Genomic DNA, 22,835 nt, shown 5'->3' with positions numbered 1-22,835 from the left:
AGGCCATTTTTTATGTCAAACTGCAGTCAGTCTGGAGGTGGTGTTGAAGATGGTTATGAATGTTACAGAGCGAGCAAGGCAGTGCATTAGCAAAGAATTTCTGTGAAAATGAGTATAAAGGGAGGAGTCTTGGCTCATCAGTACAAGCAGGAAATCCCCATGAAGAGACTGATTTCACTGGCAAATTTAAATCTAACCTCTAACAGACAAAAATGTCTGTTAGGTGCTTACTACCTTCAATAATTACACAAATTTAGTTTCCCTTGGTCTTGTTGTCTCATCACATTCATATTTATGTTGTTTTATATATATATATATATATATTTTATATATATATATATATATATATATATCTTCATAAGCCAAGCCAGATTTTTTTTTTTGGAAATAAACAATAGTTAATTGATCTGAGAACTTGTGATGGCAAACATAGAGATTCAAAGATACTTAGGAGAAAGCAAGACTTGTCATCTATGATCTTTGCTTTCTTCTCTTGTAAAGATGGATTAATACCTAGCCTACGAATTCAAAGAAACAGATAAGACTTTCTAATGTGAACCAAAGTGGTTGTTTTGTATGCAGTGTGTTACACTAGTTCCTGGGTAGATTTCCACTTCTTTGCTTTTATAGATTTGCTACAAAATTTTAGCTCAATCATCCAATGAGACAATGTAGTTTTTGTTGCTTGTTTTGGTAGCAGGAGAAAACAAGGAAAGCGGAAAGAGTATCCCCATTTTTTGTGTGTTCTTTTTCTGTTGTTTATTGTTCAGTTTTTGTTTTGTTTTGGGGGGAGTCTGAAACTCCTCTATTACCCTTTACCCTGAAAGGCACAGAAAGGTGGGGATATCCATGGTTGTAGCAGAACAAGTAGATTCCAGAAAGGGGCGGTATATTTCATTGACCCATTCTTAATTCCTAGTGGCAAAGAAATAAATGAGAGAAACACTTTGAATGTAGGTTCTAGTGCTCAGTTCTCAAGTCTAAGTCTTTAACAGAAACACCTGAACCCCTTCATCAAAAACAAACAAAGATTAGAAATATTTTGAATATCAAGATTGGATAGGAAGCAACATTTATACCACTCTCTTGAAAGAACCACGTGACAAATTCAACTGATTAGGAATTGTAATTGAATGGAGGAGGGAACTATTTCCATTGTTTACACTCTGTCAGTGACCTGGATGCTAAATGAAATCTTAATAAACAAAACAAGCAAACAAAAAAAAAATCCCCACTTGTTTATGTATCCATTCATTCTTTTGCATAAGTTGACAGAGTTGGGCATTCAAATTTTTTAGCATTAGTTTAAGAAGTTTCATCTGTAAAATTATGTATTTAAGACAGAATGCTACATTTCTCTTTTATTCATATTTCTAAAATTTGTCACATATGGAAAGCCTCAGTTTTTCAGTAGAATTATTATTTATTATCAAAGACAGCTTTTGTGAGGAAAGCAACACTTTTTTTTTTTTTTGACAAACTCAATTTGTTTGCATATAAAATATAATGTGAAAATTAATATTGTACTGTGTTTGCAATACTGTGAAAATACTGGGATCTTATTTTGACTAATTATACATCTTAACTTATCCTATAATGAAACATTTAGCTGAGATGTAGTCTTGCTTTGCTCTTTCTTTTAAGTAGAGGTGTGAGTTTTTCTGTTTTGGCTGTGTTCCATTTTGTGCAATAAGATTGCATTTTCTTTTAAAAAGTCCTCTGCTTCAAAACCAACTTTCACTTTCTTGCATAGAGTTCATATTCACTCTGGAGAAGTTTGCAAATCATAATGAGATGACAGCTTTACAAAGAGCCATGGGATTCTTTGAGATTAAAAATAACAGTTGGATATTATATATATTAAGGGTTGCAAATTATGGCCCATGCCGAATCTGCCCTGAGGCCTCTTTCTGTTTGGAACTCAAGCTAAGAATAGTTTTCATATTTTTAAATTACTTAAAAAAATAATATTTTATGATACACAAAAATTATATGAAATTAATTTTCAGTGTCCATAAATAACATTTTATTTGAATACAGCTGCACTGATTCATTTACATATTGTTTAAGACTTTTGTGCTACAACACAAAAATACATGAGTAGTTATGACGGAGACCATATGGCCAGTAAAGCCTTAAATATTAATTATCTGTCCCTTTATAGAGATATTTGCTGACCTTGGTCTCTCTCTTTCTCTCTTTCCTTTTTATATATAGCTATAGATAGGTAGGTAGATTTATGATCTATTCATCTATATATATGTTTTATCTGCCTATGATCTAGCTATATCTACATCTCTATATCTATGCTCTATCTGCATCTATTTATATAATATCCATCAAAGAGAAAGAGAAAATGACATTCAATTAAGAAATGTAACTGCCATTTAATCTCAAATGTGCTTGGACATATTTATACTAAAATGAACAAAATTTATAGTAACCAATATCTTGTTCTCATTTATTCTTCATGTGAAAATAGCACACAAATAAAGACAGAAGATCTATCCCATTTCATATGAACACATCATTAGCCCATCTTCATTTACATAGCTATACCACCTCCAGGCAAAGATGAGGTTTGCGCTATTAGGCAGACAGTGAAGTAAAAATAAACTTCTTTTCAACATGTAATTTTTTCAGCTATCCTGTCTTTGGCTCACACAGACTCATAAAAAGCTTTAAATTTACTACATTTCTAAAAGGATACAGTTTGTGCAGTCGGTAACTGTCACCTTCTATATAGACATTGGTGAAATACACTCACAAAGCAAATCAGTTATTCCTCTCCTTTGCCCAGAGATGGAAAATCATTCGATCTCATAAAACCTTCTTATTTTATTTTATATTTTTATAGCTAAAAATATGAAGCTGAATAGTGACTTAGGTGGTATTTGTTGCTTTTAAAATGTCCTTTCTCTAATTTTAATGTCAGCATAGCAAATGGAGAACCACTGTTGTTTGTTGTTTGATTATAATCACTTTCCTGAACTAGGAAAACCATAGAGAGAGAGAGTGTGTGTGTGTGTGTGTGTGTGTGTGTGTGTGTGTGTGTGGGTGGGTCTGTACAAAATAAAAATATAGCATTTAATTTACATGTAGTTTGGGTTATAAACTGTGAAGAGGAAAAAAACTTTTGTTATTTTTTTCTAAATCAATGTCACTGAAGAACTGTGCATATTAATACTTTAAGTGGATGGTGCTTTCCAATTACAATTAATAGTAAAACCTACTTAGATTTTAAAAATAACTGTTTTACTAGCTAATTCAGGCTAATGTCAAGATAATCCAATCAGTGTAGACATTTAACCATCATTCAATTATTTTAACTACAACGATGTTACAGAGTTTGAAAGGCAAGTGCACATTACATTTCTGCTAAAATAAACACTTTCTATTTCTTATTCTGAAATCACCTTGTAGGCAGGCTTACATAATAACAAGGACTCTTTGAAATCATTATTTGCTCAGTGTGCTATTAATAATAATCTTTTCATGTTGAATGAATTGAAGATGAAGATCTACTCTTTAGCTCTGACAGTTAAGTGTAATCTTTTAAGAATGTGGGCAAGAGGCAAGAAAGGAAACGTGGGGATTTACATTTGTGAACAGTGCTGATCCTGAGAAGACATACTCATAAGGCACCATGAGCAGAGAGCCTCCATGTAAAGTCAGAATTGTCCTTCCTGTCTACACAGTTAGTTCAATTAATATTACTGGGGGGACCACACATCGTCTCTACTTCATCACCCTTTCCCTCTACTCACTGGACTCTTCCTCTCTACCCACAAACACTACAGGACATTCTTTATTTGAATACAGTGAAACTGACTCTGTCTGTAAGCTGCCCCTTCCTTACTGATAAACAACTTTATCCAATGTTAGGTCCTTTAAATTTGTTTCAATTTAGGATTTTGAAATAGTTTGAATGCTGTTGGAAATGATACTTTCTGTTATAGAAAACAATCCATTGGAACATTATTCTTGAATGAAAAAAAGTTTATATATTTCCTCTTAAAATAAGATGAATTCCTCTAAAAAGTAATTTTGTAGGAGAAATATTAAGAAACACTATCATCTGAATTTTCACAGCATCTCATATTTCCAATGTCCTGCTAAATCTAAAACAGATTCTTTTATTTTCTTTAAAAAAATTTAAAAAGAGCAAGTGTCTTTGCAAAACAGGAAAAAACGTATTGACTTAAACATACAAAAATTACTGCCTTTTTTTAACCACTTGGATACATGTGTTTTAATAGTAGATTTGTTTACATCATCAAATTCTTTCTATCTTTGCTGTATTGGTTTTTCAAAAGTAGACCCTAAATATTATTCCTACTAAGTTTCAGAAATATACAAATAGATATAATATTTTCTGTCCTGAACTATTAGAATAACCTCTTATGTGACCATATAAACACCAGCCACATTCTAGTTCAAAACGCTTTGGAATTGAAAAGCAGTTTTCAGTTCCTACTTGTAGGTGGGTGACAAAGTCTTTAGGCTTGTTAGGGCTAAAAGCGCCACACACTTTGAAGATAAATTAGTTTCATTTTTATTACTGTATTGCCAGCTTCTCTTCCAAATTACATTTTTAATAAATTTGATCTATAGCCATTTTGAAGGGTGAAAGCCCATAAACACATCTTTCTGCTTTAATTGCCTTTATAAAGCACTTACTGAAAAGGGCAGTTTTTCTTCCCAATAGTACCACCAGTTTTTATAAGTGAATCTGCCTGCCTCTCAGGATAAACTGAAATTCAGTGCTAAAAATGAATCCTGTACTGTGGGGTGTTAATATATTCATTCACACAAATTTTTATTGCAACAAAAAGGAAAATAATTGCCTTTTCAAGGAGGTTGTATGACATTAACAGGTAACATTTATATTCCAATTTATTTACAATTATATTCTACATATCATGGCCCCGTTGTCAGATCAATGCTGTTTGTGACTTGCAGGCAGTTAAAAAACCACACCTTTTGTCATAGAACAACAGGCTTGAGCAAGTTTGCTACTGGGCGCTGAGCCACATGAATCCATGTATCTTTCTCTTCTCTATTTGTGTGTACACTCCTCCCTGGGTGATCTCATCCAGAGTCATGAACTTGCATTCCATCTACACACCCATGCCTCTGTCGTTTGGATCTCTACTCTCATCTCTCCCCGAGTTCAGACTTGCACCGCCTACTGGCTCTTCACTTTGACCGGCTAACTGATGCTCAAATTCAATGTATGGAAAGCAGAATTCTTAAGTCTTCCTGCAACTTGTCTTCCCTATCTCAGTCCCTAGCGTCAACATTTCATACTAGGGCCCAAAACCTTGTAGAAATCTGTGACTCCTCTTTATCTCCCACATTCCTTATCTATTGGCAACTCCAGTGGTCTCCAACTGATAATACAAACATGTACACACAGAATCTGACCATGTCTCAACATCTATTCTGTGACTACTCCAATTAAGCCACAATCTTCTCTCACCTAGACAGTAACATACTACTGAAGGATTTCTGTGGCTCTGGTAATTCTCTAAACACCGGCTATAGTGAAATATATTCACATATTTTAAAATGTGAATTAAGTAATTTCTCAGCCTTGCTCAAGACTGGCCAATGGTCTCTATCACACTCAGAATGAAATCCAAGCCCCATGGGCTACAATGGCACATGTGACGCAATCCTTACCTTATCGCTCATCTCACCCCACTCTCCCCCTCATACATATTGCTCTAGTCATGTTCACTGACCTTCATGCTTTCTGTGAGCAAACCAAGCCCACTCCTGCTTCAGGCCTTTGTACTTTCTCTTCTCTCTGTCTGGAGCACTCTTCCCGAGGTTTTTGGATGGCTCACTTTCCTACTTCATTCATATTTCAGCTCAAATGTCAATTCCTCCGGAAGGCCTTTCCTTTCTAATCTAGCGTCTTCTACTCCATCTGTCACTCTGTAATTGTGCCCTTATAACATTTTTTTTCTACGTAGGTAGAAAAAATTGCTCTCTGAACTTTCATTATACTTATTTATTTTTCTATTCATTTATGGATTTTTTCTTGTCTCTCCCAGCAGAAGGTTGGCTCCACAAAAGATAGGAGCTAGTCTCTTTTCTTCCCCACTGGATCCCTTTTGATTTCTGCATCCTTTGAAGAAACAAATAAATCTTCCCACATGGGGATATTCAATTCCACTATGGTGTAGACAGCCACTAGGTATGGGATGTGGAAGGTATAAAGTAAACTCAGACACTGAAATACTAGGCCCAAGTCAGCAGATGCACTTCCTGCCTCAGTCACGATTTCCTCAGCAATTGCAAGAATGTGGGAGGGGAGAAAGGGGGAAGTAGAGAAAGAAGTGTTGAGGCGTTGGCATTCTGGGAGGAATACTAAGAATATGTGGGGCAAAAAAAAAATTGCTGTGAACATCTCACTTCCAATAACACATAAGAAAGCAATTGAGTCAAACTGGAAAGTGAAAATCAGAAATTCATGATTTTTTTAAAAAGTTTCTGATTTCCCATACAAACTCAGAAGTCATTATATTTTAGCAGTTGTAAATATTGCTAGGAAGCATTTTAAGAATGCAGACTTTTGAGCCTCTGGGATTTGGGTTTGTTCTCCAGAGGATTCCAACGCAGGTGGTCCACGCACATATTTTGAAGAATGGGGACTGGGAGCAATGAGTGCTCTAAACTATTTTATTTCAATAAAGAAAGGAGAAATATTTTCTAGCTTCCTTTAGAATAAAAATATATTTTTTTCACATATTTATTTATTTATTATTTTACTTTAAGTTTTGGGTACATGTGCAGAAGGTGCAGGTTTGTTACATAGGCATACATGTGCCATGGTGGTTTGCTGCATCCATCAACCCATCATCTAGGTTTTAAGCCCTGCATGGATGTCTTAATCCTCTCCCTCCCCTTCCCCTCCACCCACCGACAGGCCTCAGTGTGTTATGTTCTCCTCCCTGTGTCCATGTGTTCTCACTGTTTAACTCCCACTTATGAGTGAGAACATGCAGTGTTTGGTTTTCTGTTTCTGTGTTAGTTTACTGAGAATGATGGTTTCCAGGTTCATCCATGTCCCTGCAAAGGACATGAGCTCATTCATTTTATGGCTGCCTAGTATTCCATGGTGTATATGTGCCACATTTTCTTTATCCAGCCTATCAATGATGGGCATTTGTGTTGGTTCCAAGTCTTTGCTATCATAAATAGTGCTGCGATAAACGTATGTGTAGATGCACGATAAAAATATTTTTAAGATCATCTATGAAAACATCAATCTTGGCTGATTTATTTCAACATATTCACAAGGCATTATTTTCATAAACTTATAATCAATTTTCAAGAATGTCATTAAAACAGTTTTAGCATTGCCTTAGCCCCTCCATTGGTGAATACTAGGACGATTACAGCATCTATATCACATGATTATTCAAACACGTTAAGTGATGGAAACACTTAGAAAAGTGCCTGGCCTATAGTAATCTCAGTAAATATAGCAATTGTTATTATTATTACTAATTGAAATCATGCTCTACAAGACTTTTAAAGTTTCATTCATTTGTGTATAATCTTAATTGGTTTACAACAGCTTTTGCTTAGGGTATAAACTGCCATCTAAATTTTTGTACATTCTGGTTAGGCACATAAATATTCTGTATCAGAAAAATCACAAAGTTTACCTCAGTCTGTGTGATAATTAACTCAATTTTAATCTCTAAGGGTGAACTGAAATATGTATTTCTTTTGAATCCACACTGCTAAACTTTAAAAAGTCATGAATTTTTACTGTAAAAAATCAGGAAATGCAGAAAAATATTACCTATAATATTACCTGTAATCCATTAATATATTCCATTCAAAATGTCATCTTATGGTGTGTATAAATTTTTTTATTGAAACAAAGTCTCACTTTGTTGCCCACTCTGGTGAGCAGTGGCACAATCAACTCACTGCAATCCCCACCTTCTGGGTTTAAGCAATTCTCGTGCCTCAGCCTCCTGAGTAGATAGCACTACAGGTGCCCGCCACCACGCCCTGCTAATTTTTATATTTCTAGTAGAGACAAGGTTTCACCATGTTGGTCAGGCTGGTCTCAAACTCCTGACCTCAGGTGATCCACTTGCCTGTGCCTCCCAAAGAGCTGGGATTATAGGCGTGAGCCACCATGCCCAGCTGCATAAAAAATTTTTATAAAAGTAATGCCAAAACTTTACATATTTCTTATTTTTTTCAATAAAATAGACTTAAAAATTTATTCTATGTTAATTTTCACTTTATTAGTCTCATTGTTCAATTATGTGACTCCTGGAAATTAAAAAGACAGTGTGCCTTTATAGACAAAGTGCAGGCACTATTTCATCGAGGGGAAAGAAGGAAAGTACGGTGCCCTGATATAAATCCGTCAGTGTGCCCTTCCAGGATTCCTCAAGGAATGAAAATTTTCCAGGTATACAATCCCCAGAGTGATCTTGGAGTGAAGACAGCAAGTGTGTCCTACCTAGAACTTCCTAATGGAACGCTTTAACGATAACTGCTAGTTTAATTATGCGCAATGCGATAACATTTGAATAGCGGCAAAAGAGAAGTCAAGTAATACTTAACCTGCTTTAATTATGTATTATTTTAGAAGGGGATATTTTCTTAACAGGAACTCTCACTCAAAATTGCAGCTTTGTGCTTTTAGCATGGATATTTAACGCACAGCCCAGTTACTGAGTATTCATGTGCTCAGATGTACCTTTGCATAATATTGTAGAGAATTCTCTTTTAACTGACAAGTGAGTGGAAATCATGCCAACATTTCTTTCTTCCTTTTAAAAAATTTGTTGCAGGCTTGTGCTCTACAGACAATACACCCATCCTTCAACTATACAGCTTCAATATAATTGTATTTCCCTTTATTTCTCACTTTTATGTCTTTGTTTTGAAAAGCAATGGTGTGTAGATAAAAGCTTACGAGTAAGATAGACAGTAAATTGAATTTCACCTCTCTATTTGTTTACTGCGTGACCTTGGGCAAGTTGTTTAACCCACCTAATTCTCAATTCTCTAATGTGTAAAATGGAGATGATGACATATTTTATAATTCTGTTGTGAAATTTGAATAATAAGAAGCATAGAGATCATCTGTCACCTTATGCTGTCTCAATATAAGTCTCTTTCCTTTCCTTTTATTGTATTGTACTTTTCTACATATTTCGTTGTGTACTTGTCACATATTTTAAATTTCCTCATCTCTTCTGCTTTCATTATTTCCAGGATGATCTCAGCGACATAAGATACATCTGGGCCCATCCGACTTATTAGTCTCTCACTCTCTTTCTTTTTGCTTTTTGTTTTTTCATCTTTACATTTACTTTCTTTCAAATCGAACATGTTTTTTCTTTGGAGAAACTCTGAAGGTGTCATATACAAGTACATAACAAACAGCTTCACCTCAGTCCCTTATCATTTTAATTTATTTTTCGTCTTCCTATGGTGATGGCTCTAGACCTGATATATAACATATTCATATGTGTTCCCAACTTATCTAACAAACCATCTCCTTGCAAGTTTTTCTTGACCTAAATGGTATAAAACAGCCTTAGCTATGTTCTTTGTCGTGATACCAGAATACAATCCACTGAATACCTTATGGCCCAGGACTGCATGGGCCACATCCTGCCTCTTGTCAGACTAGCATCTTTTCCTGGAAAACCAATTTTATCAGGACAGTGATGTTTGTCACTTCTAGTTCTTCATACCTTCTCAAACATCCTTTAAAAATATGATCACAGCATTCTTTTATTGTGTTAGTTATTTCACTGTTACTTAGGATTTTTTAGCTGAGATAAGGTATACAGTTTAGGGTCAGTCCACGGGGACTGAGGACACCTCTCTTTTTCAACTCACTGGTTATCCAGTTTCCAGGTTGTGGAGTGAAGTCTCACATTCAATCACTGGATTTTTCATCTTGGGCTTCTTTTCTGTTGGGAAGCCGTATAATTTTCTTTACATGTCTTTTCTTAAAATTGAAACAGTTAAATTATCCCATTTCTTTTCCATATATATATTTTTTTTGCCATCCATTTGCACTCTGAACCCATCAACCTCTCCTCTCTTCATGAACACAGTAAGATGTTTGCAGCATGCACCTTCATTTTTGCCTTACCCTCCTTTTTTTCTTTCCTTCAGTTTGACTGTATCAATACAAATGGCCCTCATTTTGCTCTCTGATTTATGCAGTAATTCCTCATCCTTGTTTTCCCCCGACTGCTCTCATTAAATGTATCTCAAACTAAAAATATCTTCAGGCTATGAATTGTTTGAGCTTCATTTCTTCTTCTCAGAGTGCTTCCTCTAGAACTTTCTCGATGGACTCCGATGTCCTGACAAAGGAACAAAATTTTTCACACCTTGGATATTTCTTCTAGAATTTGAATCATCTTCCTATTCTGTGGGAATAAGGTTATCTTCCAAGTGTATTTTCTAACATATGCAGCTTTTAGGGAAGATATTAATGATTTGAAAAGTTGAACTTTTCTTTTTCTCTTACACATAAACTCTCACAGTCCAGTGACTCATCTTTTAGAAGTAATTTTTCAGCCTTTCTGCAGGTATATATATGTAAACATTTTAAATTCTGTATTTGTTTTAGATTGGTTCTATATATTTGCACCCTTTATTTAGTTTTATTTACTTTTAGTCCTCTCAATTTTTTTTTCTAAGTAAATCTTATATTCTCTTTAAATGCAGCTGTTTTTCTTCTTTAAGGAAAGGAGACATATCCTTAAATAACCTATCCATTTGTATTTCTTGGTGCCATTGTCTGAGAGGAAGAGGGGGCTGCAGCATTTGCTATAAAATCAAATCTCTCTTTTTCCACAATTGACATCCATAATCATCCATCTCAGAGTTAGTTCATTTACCTCTGAAATGTTTACATGCCCCGTCAGCTAATGTGATGGTTGCAGATATACTCACTCTCAGTACAGCTATTTCCCAATTTCCAGACTCACAATAAAACAAGTTTATTTAGTTTGAGTTCCAAAGGCTGTAACTCTAGCTTCTGCATTTTAATTATCTGTTTTCATTGTCTTCTTTTCAATTGTGATGTGCTCGTATTTATCCTTCAAGATTTTGTGTGAAACCTCTTTTTTCCTTTTCATGATTCCTCATAATCCACAGACTTATGGAAACACAGTATTCTTTCTTTTTTGTTTTGAACTTGAGTTTCATTTATTTTGGACTTTTGGAGCAGTTTCCTTTGATTTATTTAGTGATAATTTTGTCCTTTCCCTTATATATTTTCTTTTTCCTCTATAAACTTCCCCCCAATTTTTATTCCAATGTACACATTCTCTTTCCTTCTGCAAAAATCTTGCTTTTTCTTCCTTTTATTTCTACAGCTCTTGATCATTACTAGATACTTCATTTACTTGTCTTTTATTCTTCTTCTACTATTATGACTTAAATTATTAATTTTTAATCATCTCATCTCTACCTAAAGCTACTTTGAATGATTTTCCATATCAATTGATTCTAGGATTCAATATTTCCATTGTGTACAATTTTATTATCATGTGCTTTTAGGAATTTTCATAAACACTTCCCCTTCATCACAAAAATTACAAAAGATACAATAACAGCTTAGCAGCTAATACTGTGCAGTGCTTAATAATGTTTAGGAAGTACTTAATACTATTTATGAAAAGCTTTCTATATGCCAGGCCCTCTGCTCTGTGTTTTACCTGGCAGAATTGTCTGACTCAGCTACTGTTAGCCTTTCATTTTATAGGGGACAAAACTGAATTTTGCAGAAACTATCCAAGTTAGGGTTTAGTTTGCTGAGGGTCACACAAGGAGTAAGAGGCAGATCTAGTATTCAACCAGCTAGTCGGGCTCCAAAGTCCCCCCCCAACCCCTGCCCACCCCTGCCAGGAATAAATCTTTCTCCCAGAGTAAGCGTTATTTAGGCATCATTTTAGTGTGGGGCAAGACATGAAATTAAAGGCCTAGAGAAATCACTTGGATACTGTGATACAGGCCAGACAGCATACAGTGGTGAACACATTCATCCAAGTGGTGCCGCTGCCCTTCTTCTCCAGCTGAGATCTGCCATGTGCTCGTGAGGAGGAGTCAGGATTTGCAAGAGTTCTTAATCAGCCAAGGTAATTAGAAATCCAAGTATTTAGCGTGTGATGTTTCCCATTGGAAAAGTTGTATCTCCTTAAAAAAATTATACATCATGCTGGCTAACCAAAGACATCTATATCTGTAATACAATCTGTGGAATTTGACACCTCCATTTAACTGACTCGTAAACCTATTATATCCAATGGATACCATTTTTCCTCTAGAAAAACATAATTAAGAATATGGTGCCTGTCACACCTCGATTCTCACCCTGAGACTATGCTCTAGAACCAACGAACTAGGTTCAAATCTCAGCTTTTCCACATGACCTTATGCAATTTACTTAACCATTCTGTGCCTCTGTTCTTTGCTTATTAATATAAAAATAGAAATAAAATTGTCTGCATCAGAGAATTTTAAATAGTTGCCTTTAAAAATAATTTTCACCGGTTTCACTGGAGAGTGGGGGAGTAAAACTTCTCACCTGCCATACCAACAGTCAGTTCACCATTGGGTTTTTATGAGGATTGAGTAGGTTAATATTTGCATATTTAATAAAATACTGAAAGAACAAGAATAAGAAAAGATCACTAGGCTTTAACTCAGGATCTCTGAAATTTGAATTGAAGTTTTTAATCCACTTACTATATAACCTTGGGAGAGTCACCTGAATGCCATTTGTGTCCTCATCTGTAAAAATATATTTTGTTTTGAAAAATATGTGTGTTATCTTATTATCTCAAGGTATTTGAGGATCCCTCATGTCTATTCTTTACGGAAGCAAAACATCCCATCTTTCCATTGTATAATACAATGCCAACTCCTGAAGATGTTGCTCTACATGGTCAAAGGGTGAGCATACTGCAGGCAACCAAAGGTCAAGACAAATTTACAAGATCCCTCCCTACTGCTGTCACTATTCAGCTTACCAATAGTGCCTTCCTAGTCAGTGTCTATCTGGTCTCAGTAAAATAATATAGAGTCACACAAAGGACACGAGCTTCTGGAGCAGCCTTATGCACACTGAGTTCTATTAATGATGTGGCTATAAAAGGAGGCTGAAGTAGTCATGGCTGAATGTTAATTTAACTACAGCCATATCTAGTGCAGTTTGGAGCGTAGGAAGAAAAGGTATCCTATTAATATCTATGAGTGTGTTAGGACTCCCATGTACCAGTCAGGGTGAGTGACGTAGCAGTCCTAAAGAACAAACTTTATGAGCCACAAAGTGTTCTTGGAATTGAAGATCTGGGAAAATAATGACTATTTCCCCAAGACTCTTACCTTTGAGAATAGCAATACTGTTCCATAGCATAGTGCTTGATATTATTTAAGAATTAATTTTAGAATGGTTTCTTCTAGTTTTATTGATCAGAGGCTGAAGCTGCTTGTTTAAAAGGAATTGTTCGAAAGTGTCTAAGTTGAAGGATTGAGAAAAGTCTTTTGGGTTTATGTTGGCTAGGTCAATGAGAAATAGCTCAACAAGACAGGAAGAGAAGAGAAGACCACACTTTGTTAACAAGGGTTTCTTTGGTCGCTCATCAACTTTATAATTATTGGAGTCCTCTAATAACATTTACCTTCTGCTTCTCTTTCAGCAGTTTTTGCTTCATATTAAACTCACTTATTTATGTGTCCTCAGATTGTGTGTTGCTTATAGTCAGAAAATGTCTTTGCCCTAGAGTTTCTCTGCACCATCTAGCACAATGTCTTTCAAGTGTGATGAATGAACAAAAATACACGTGTCTTTACACAGGCACACATATATACTCATCCTGAGACATTACCTACTTATGTTCCACTGATCTCAATATATGTTTCGGTTCATATGACTCTAATACTCTAATTTCTTTTAGAGTAGGTTGAGCCTTGTTTAAAAGAAGAGGGGGTGGTTTATACACACACACACACACACACACACACACACACACACAGACTTAGCACACCCTTGGCAGAATTCTTGATGAGTCAAGGCTATTAGAAATCCAAGTATTTTGTATGTGAAGTTTCCCATTAGAAAAATTGTATCTCCTTTAAAAAAATCATACATTGTGCTGGCAAACCAAAGACACATGGATGTGTAATACAATCTGTGGGATTAGACATTTCCATTTAACTGACTCCTAAACTTCTTATAACCCATGTATACCATTTTTCCTTACCCCAAAGAATTCATCAAATCAAAATCCACAGAAATCTGAAGGAACTAAAACTTTTTAAATTCAGTCTCTAATTAATATTCATAGATCTATGGTTATACAATATTTGATTACAAAGTCATTTAAAATGGATTAATGGAACCAAAGCTTTATGGTTACTACTAAGGACTAAATGTACATTATGATCATCAAATAATAGAAATTCCTAGAAACCTGATTGTATACATATAGGAAAACTAATGCAAAACTACCAAGTTTCAAATATGATTTTTTGAAAAAAAATAATTCTTAACCAAACACCATTTCCCTTGAGAGATTTGCTGCCCATGGTAATGGAGTCAAATACCTGCAGAAGAACATAATCAAAACTCAGAGGAAAGTAAGGGGGAGCAAGTTTTTTAAAAGGAATATTGTTTGCAGTCCTGTTGTTACTCATTCTTGTTGATAATTGATTTTGTGCTTAAATCTCACAAGAATAAACAGGTTTTAGCAATACTTTAAATTCTTAGCGTTTTCTAGGAAGCGGTTGTGATCAGTGAATCAGATCTGACTTAATCTGATGAATGAGTATTCTTTTCAATAGAAAAGCCAAGAAGCGCTGGATACTATTCGAATGCTTCCTAAACCCTATTTCAACACTTCTCAAATTGAACTTACTCTTTTCCTTCAGATATGTGCTCTTCCTTTTATGTCTCGTGTCTCCATCAATACATTACCTTCCTTCTAATCACCAGAGCTAGACAGTCCTGGTTATTGTTGATACACTCTTTTTCATCCACAGCCACATTTAATAGATCAATTATCCTCCGAAAACTCTTTCCGGCCTTGCTTTTCCCACTGCCACTAGTTCAAGCCTTTGTCATCTTTTTCCTACTGCAATAATCTCTCACTGGCCCTTCCCTCTCAATTCAACTTTCTATAATACCACTGGATTTATCTTCCTAAAACACTAATAAGCTTACATTGCTTCCCAGGTAAAAAAAAAAAAAATAGAAGAAATGATTTCTAAAAGCACAGATGTCTCTCCATTTCAATCGGGGTGCCAGCAGGCATATTTTGTTTAGTCCATGGTCTAAAATTTTTTTGATTGGTCAACATTTAATAATTTGTAGAATCAACTTATGATATTTACTGCTTTTCTTGAAAAAGAGCAACCTGCAATGGTAGGTTGGCATTTCTCCCTTTGGACTGATTTGCTGTCCCCACCTACTCCTGCAAATGTAAGGCTTCCCTATGTCACTACAGTCCCCATCACTCCCTGTTGTCCCCATGTCTCCTTAGCAATGACAACTTCTGTTGCTTTCACTTGTCATATCTTTTTTCACTGTAGTTTTTCTTATCCCCAACCCACTTCCTCCTACTGAGAATGTCCATGTTTCTTAGCACAGCATTCAAGGCCCTTATATGTTGGCTTCATTATCCTCTCCTCATTTTATCTTCCTCTATATCCCACTTTGTATTTTAGCCATATTAGACTGCCCCTTGTTCCTAGAACATGTATGAGCTGGGGGTTTCAAGTACAGATGGACTCAGACTGTTTGGGGTCAAATTTCAATCTTTATCAGCTCTGTTATCTTGCATAAACTACCTAACCTCTCTGTGGCCTGGGTATTTCATTTTTGTAGTGGAGATGTTGGTTCCTACCTTCTACAGTTAATGATCCTGATTTAAGAGAGTTAATATATAGGAAACTTTTGGCACTTAATAAATGCTCAGTAAATTTTAGGTATTGTTAATTTCCCACCAAATGTTTTACTCATGAAGTTCCATCAGTTGAGCATATCTTTTTTTGTTTTGTTTTTTTGCCTGGTGCACTTCTACCTCTTTAATAGTCAACTTAAGTGCTACATTTGGGAAATGTTTTCCATTTCCCCCATCAGAATTAATGACTCCTTTTGTTTATGTAAGTATTCATAGCCTAATTTGGTTATACCTCTTTTGTGGATTTACCATATCTCCCACTGGATTTTCAACAACTTCAGGGAAAGGAGCAGATCTTACATGTGACTTTATGTTCTGAATATCTAGATGAGTGCTGTACAAATAGTAAATGTTCAGAAAAAGTATTGCTTGAAGAAAAGTGAATTTATGAGCTTGTCTTTGATGAATCAAGTAATTAGAAGCTGAGTGAATCTTAAAGAGAATTATGTACAATTCACTTACTGGAAAAGTGGGAAAAAAAACCCAAATGGATGTGGAAATTAAGTAATTTTACTATGGACAATTAATGAAGTAGAACAAGGACTAGACCACCAACACCGTCACCCTGAACTTGCACTTCTGTTTTTTGTTTGTTTTTAGAGAAAGGTATTAATGAGGAGCCCCTACATTAAAATAATAGTGGGGTCATGCAGGCAGGTCTCCTGGAAGGTAATTGTCTGCCAATGTTATGCCAGCAAACCACATGTCAGGATGAAGATGGTGACAACAACCATATTGTTGAGGGACTATAATTTATAAGGTACAAACTTGCCATTGCCAGCATCTCTTTTGTGCAGCAGACTTGTACCATCTTTCCACTCTTCTCAAATCACTCATTCATATGCTGCCCTTATCTCCACTCGGAGGTCATTAGCTGGGGAGGGAACTTGAAGGTAGGGAACCTTTTTCAATCTATTTTGTGGCTCCAGTATCTAGAAGATTTCTCAGCAAATTATAAACACTCAGTGGGTTTTTGTTGTTTTTTTTTTTTTTTTTTTTTCAATAAATCTGTGGAACAAAAGTCTCAAGAAGTAGAACACGGAGCTATGGAGATAGATCACAAGATAGAGTCAACAATTTGCTAGGCTCATGTAATGACTTATTGCTGAGGACTCACTGCTGTCTGTTCATAACACTTATCTTCCTTCCTTTATACTCCATACTGGACCCAATAGATAGAAATGATTAATTCCCAGTAGAACTTTTCTGTGTGTGCTCTAGGCTATTTTTTTCCACTTTCTATTATAAATTTAGTTTATCACTACACCCAATTTTTTTCTTTTCCTGCTGTGGGCACTATTTCAATACCTAAAAACTCTCAATTTAAGTAGCAGTTTGTGGTTTCTCCCAAAACTAAGAGCCAGCATATAACAGCAAGAGGAGATATTTCAACAGTAGCTGATCACAAAATAGATGTTAATCTTGAGACCACATCTATATCTTAAAGTGTTCTTGTGCACATAGGTTAAAAAAACGCATCCATGTAGGATGGTTAGATTCAAAAGCCTAGAAGGTATAAGTTTAGAGAAACTGTGAGTACTGAAAAATTTAAAAGAAATTGGAACCTCAAGGTTTGAGTGTAAAGCGTATTTCTTTGCAGAAGGCAGGGGAAGGTGGCGGGGGTTTGTGAATGCTTTTTATTTTCAGCCTCAGATGCTCTCATAAGAAAGTAAACCCAAGACTAGGTGAGAATTGTGTGGCTTCATTTTGTCAAAACATATTGCTACTTATAAGATTAGGGATGCTGCCAATAAAATATTTCTTCAACCCCCGAGGTTCTACAAGAATAGACTCTTGGATAAGATTATTGTTAACAGCACAAGTGTTGATATAGCCACGAGTTAATAGCTACTGGCAAACAGCAGCCTTTTTTGTTCTGTGTGAATAGTTCTTCCTCTACTACTCTGCCAAACTAAGCACATTTGGTGTGTTTTCAAAGTGGCACAGAGGAGGTCAATTCATTAATCATTCTCAAATAGTGGGAAACATAGACTCCTGTCTAGGAAGCCACTGGAAATGCAGTCTTTTCTGTTTTCCATTTTTAGTTAGTAGGTGATATTCTTTCCCTTAAAAATTTCTTCCTTCTTTGTCCTACTTCCTCAATGTCCTGTACATTTCTTATCTCTTTATGTGAGAATTCAAATGAATGGATTATTTTTAAGTAGAGAATTGAGTAAGATTTGATAAAAAGAGGATATTTTGTTTTTAATCATGTTTTACTCTATTTACATATAGTGTACAAAATACTTGGCCAAAATGAGTTTTTCCGAATTTTACTCCACTAAAAAAGTCACTTTCTTGGGCACAATGTATGCTCAGTGTTGGGTAACCACACATCTATCTCAGATAGATGGGATGTAGATGAAGCTAATTTGAGTATCACCCCCTCTCCATCCTAGACTGACCTCACAAGCATGAGATTTGGCGGCAGATAGACTTGGGTGGATATCTGGCTCCAATTCTTGCTAAATATGAGACATTGGCTTACAAAACTTCTCAAAGCTTTGCTTTCCTCTCTCTAATCTGGGTCTAATTGTACAACCTGTCTCTCAGAAGAGTTGTGAGGCTACATTTGATAATGTGTGTCAAATATCTCAGCAGAAAGAGGAAATTTCCTCCTAGTTTTCTCCTTTCTTTCCTTCTCTCCCCTCCCTCTTTATTCTTTTTCCTCCTCTGTTTCTTTCTTTTCTTCCCTTTCTACTCTTCATCCCCCTTTCCTTTGTTCTCATCTCCTATATCTGAAATGCATCCCTTTGGTCTACTTTCTCATACGAATTCCACTAGAAAATGATTCATACATATTTTAATTGATTAGGAGTCTGTAAACAAATGAAAAACAAGGGACTTTTTCCTCTAACCTGAATTCTATTTACATAGAAAATAAACTAATTTTTTAGTATAGAATTTTTTTTTCCCTGAGGCTTCTAGCTGGAAAGGACTTCAGATTTTGGATGACACTGACACAGCTGGCTCTTTTGTTTGGTGGAGAGAATTATAGAGCTGAACACGGAGTGTAATATCAGATGGAATTCAAGAGCCTTTCCTCTCTGCTCTCTGGATCTCCGTGAAATATCCTGTTTGTTTTGAGGGTCAAAGTGAGTTCTACTCAGTAATTGAATGCAGAGCATAAAATCCTTGCCCATTTTCAATTCAAAGCTTCCAAAGCTGATCAGGCAACAGACCTCTGACATTTTGTTTGTTTTCATGTGAATATAAAACTCAAACATTTAATTGATTGTGAGCCTCTATAATATGTAGTTTGCCTTCATTTACAAGCATCTCCCTCCCTCTCCCCTTACCTGTGCTCTGAGTACCCGGCTTTCCTGCAGTCCTCAGCCTTCTTTGCCTTCACCAAAGCCCACAGTACACTTGTCTAATCTTTTGCATGCTCATTATTCAAAATGGGCAAACAAACAAATCCACTTGGGAAAACACTTTTTAAAATTTAATTTTGTCTTATTTCCAGCACTCCTTCCTGCAATTATCTTTGCTTTGTCAGCATGTTTTGACTTCCTTCAAGTTGTAGATTTGATGCATGGTCACATTTCTCAAAGTATAACGCCTGATTCTCTTAATGGTCTTCTGAGAAAGAATCTGAAAGTTCTTTCCAGTTAAGTGACATCCAGTTACTCGACTAAATATCCCAGGTGTTCACTGGCTTAGGTGCTAAATACATCACCCTTTCATGTTTTTCCAGAGATATGATACATACCAATTTTGGCTTGATCATCCAAGTAGGAATTGGACATCATTGTAAAGAGTTGTCTCTAAAGAAACCTGGCTGGCCCATGTGTGACCCCAATGTACTCTCTTGTTCTTCAGTTGCCTTTAGGTTTCTCCAGACACTTCCTATATTTACAGTTAACTTTCTTTCATTTCTTCACCATTAGTTTCTTATGCCTATATCTGCTCAACTCTTTATCACTTTCTTTTCCATTTTTTATGAGTATTTATGGCTTGTGCTTCTTACAAAGATAAGGCAAATATGAATAATCTTACTATTTAAGAAGCACACAAAAATGACGATCAATGGAAAATATAGCTCAGTCTAGGAACACAAATGGATTCTTTCATGACACCAAACACACTTGAAGGCAGGGCTGCAGTGCTGTTCCCATCTCTCTGTCTAGGCCCTAACACAGTACCAGCTACAGAATAGAAGCTTTGTAACTGGTTAATGGATGGCTAATGGACTGCAGTGTGGATTCCTCTTCTTTTCTTAAAATCAGAGCCCAACACAGGCACAGTGAGATGTTTGCTATGTAGGTGATGATTTCATGTTAGGACAAGATTGCCTTTATTTGGGGCAGCTTAAGGGATATTCTATACTGGGGAATTCAACTATACATAATTAGATATAAAATGGTAGTCATGCACACCTATGCAATTAACACAATAAAGGATCGGTAAAAATTTGTGGTTATGTGAGGCTTCAGAATTTGGGATTCAGTCCCTATAAGAAGAGTCCTCAAAGGTAGAACAGCATTTTCAGTACTGAAAACCTCACGTCGTGGAGTTCTTTTGACTCCCCAGATGCTGGTCATAGGCCCAGGATTTTTAGCTTTTACACTCTCTAGCTGTAGAAACTTGAGGAACCAACCACTCTGGGCCTTACTTTTGCCATTCATAAACTAATGAACATTAAAAACTACCTAAATTAGATGATTTCCTTGGAAAGGTGTTTATATATTGTTTGATTTATTGAGTTATGGGTTAAGCATTTAGTTATGTGAAACATTTAGTTATGTGAGGCATTTGAAACAATGACTGGCAAATAGTAAGCACATAATATTAGCTCTTGTTGTAGTTATTACTAGTAGTAGCGTTACTGAATCGGTGCCATGGGTATGTGGCCCACACAAGGAGAGGTATGCCTTGGTAATAGTTTCTACTCAATAATTAGGAAGAGCATCAATCCATGAGATAACTACATCACTTTACATTCCTTGTTCATAGGAGCTACACAGTACTTTTGCAATAAAATGTACCTTAAAAATTTTTTTGGCATTACTTGTAGGGGATGAACACAACCCCCACCTTTTCCCTACCATGGTCTTCCCAAGAACAGAAAATAGCTTCTAAACTCTCACTGTACTTTAGAAAATGCAAAGAGACTGTATTTTTCAGGCAAAATTATACATTTTCTGCAGCTTCTACATGTTTTCTGGTAGCTCTCTCAGAACCTGCTGCCAGACTTAAGGACATTCTTGAAGTGGGTGCAGTAAAGGAGGATAAAGCAGGAATGAAAATTCTCTGAGCATTGCTGTTTGTGTGTGGTCGCTCCTTTCCCCAGAGCCCTGCCCTGCTGCTCTAGGAGACTTGCCAATAGCATTTTACCAAAGGGAAAGAATCTCCAGAGTGGCATTTCCCTCCTTAAAATGTGAGAAAAATCTGCCTAGAGAGGAGAGTTTCAGGGCTGATGGAAGGGGTGGAATGGAGGAGGTATTCTAAATTTCTTATTGTCAGTTTCCAAGAGACTCCTCTCCATTCTCATAAATAGCCAAAGTGCTCATGTAAGAAGGGGAAATGACATTCATTCAGCTGTTCATCAAACATTCATTGAGGATCCAAGCAATAAAATGTGGTGGCAAGAGGAAAAAAATGCTACACAGTCCCTCTTCTTAAAGTAGTGAGGAAAAGAGGAACTGTATAACTGAAACATAATAGCTAAGTCTTTAAAATATAAGGCATGAGGGGAACACGGAAGACAAAGACCTAATAGGTCCTGAGTGAGGCAAGGAAGGTGTGAAAGAGGCGAAGGGCTTCTAGGCAGAGGAACAACAAATTTGAAGATGGAAGCGACTGAAGCAGCATAGTTTTTAGGGAGCTAAAAGTGGAAGCTAAAGAGGCCACACACAGGTGTGAGTCGAGAGGCAAGGCTGCACAGGTAGGCAAGGAAGGTATGTGTGAAGTTCACTTGCCATGCTAAAGCATTTGGGAGTTTTTAAAATTGTCCAATGGGAAGCTATTAAATAATTTTAAGTAAGAAAAAAAAGTTAATTCTATTTTGCATTTTAGAAACATGATGCTAGCAAGAGTTTTAGGACCAGATTGCTTATATGAGTGAGTATTTTGGGGGGCTTGGGTGCACTTAGGATATGCTGGTCAAATAGTAGTGTATGCGAGTAATTCTACTGAGAAATGATACAGCCTTGAACTGTGCCAAGAAACGGGGGATGCAAAAGATAAGATGGTGTGAGATGTGAAAAGGAAGTCCAGAATGAACATCTGATGCTGACCTGGGCTCTCAGGTAGATGGTGATGCTTATAACCTGATACAGAAGGGTGGGTTGGGCTGGGAGAGAATAGCTCCATTTTGTTCTTGTTCAGTTTGAGCAAGCGCTGGAACATTCACACAGGCAGACAGCAGACGTGCTCATCAAAAGCATTTTTGCTGCTTATTGGGTTATCAGGATGGACATGCATGGACTAATTAACGTGCTCCAATGCGAGCTGTAGAAAAATGGAATGAGCAATAAATTGAGTCGTCATATAGCCAGCACTGTATAGAAGGTGAGAACATGGACCTTAGAGCTACAGTGCTTACATTCAATCTCCATCCTCATAACTTAACAACTGTTCAACCTTGAGCAAATTGTTTAGCTTCTCTGAGTCTCAGTGTTATCTTTAAAACGAAGATAATAGCAGTATCTGCTATAACCCTGTTATCAATAGTGAATAAATTAATGCCTATAAAGTGCCCGGACCAGTGAGTCACACAAAATTAAGTAATAGTATTGTTAGAGATTTTTCTCTCCCTCCCTCCCTCCCTTCCTTCCTCTCTCTCTCCCTTCCTTCCTTCCTTCTTTCCTTCCTTCCTTCCTTCCTTCCTTCCTTCCTTCCTTCCTTCCTTCCTTC

At 36.2% G+C, this 22,835-nt stretch overlaps 1 long non-coding RNA gene across 1 annotated transcript; it reads right to left on the bottom strand.

Moving 5' to 3' along the window:
* Window positions 1-525: 525 nt before the first annotated feature.
* On the bottom strand, window positions 526-12,681 carry LOC105531732. The gene is made up of 2 exons (XR_001004849.1): window positions 12,546-12,681; window positions 526-915 (listed from the first exon to the last, which is right to left on the bottom strand). It is a non-coding gene; the product is annotated as an uncharacterized LOC105531732 (long non-coding RNA).
* Between the last annotated feature and the right edge of the window lie 10,154 nt (window positions 12,682-22,835).

The sequence above is a fragment of the Mandrillus leucophaeus genome, unplaced genomic scaffold, assembly GCF_000951045.1.
Source record: "Mandrillus leucophaeus isolate KB7577 unplaced genomic scaffold, Mleu.le_1.0 Scaffold90, whole genome shotgun sequence".
Lineage (NCBI taxonomy): Eukaryota > Metazoa > Chordata > Mammalia > Primates > Cercopithecidae > Mandrillus > Mandrillus leucophaeus.
The sequence above is the reverse complement of the archived record's forward strand: the minus strand, read 5'-3'. Positions and strand labels throughout refer to the sequence as shown.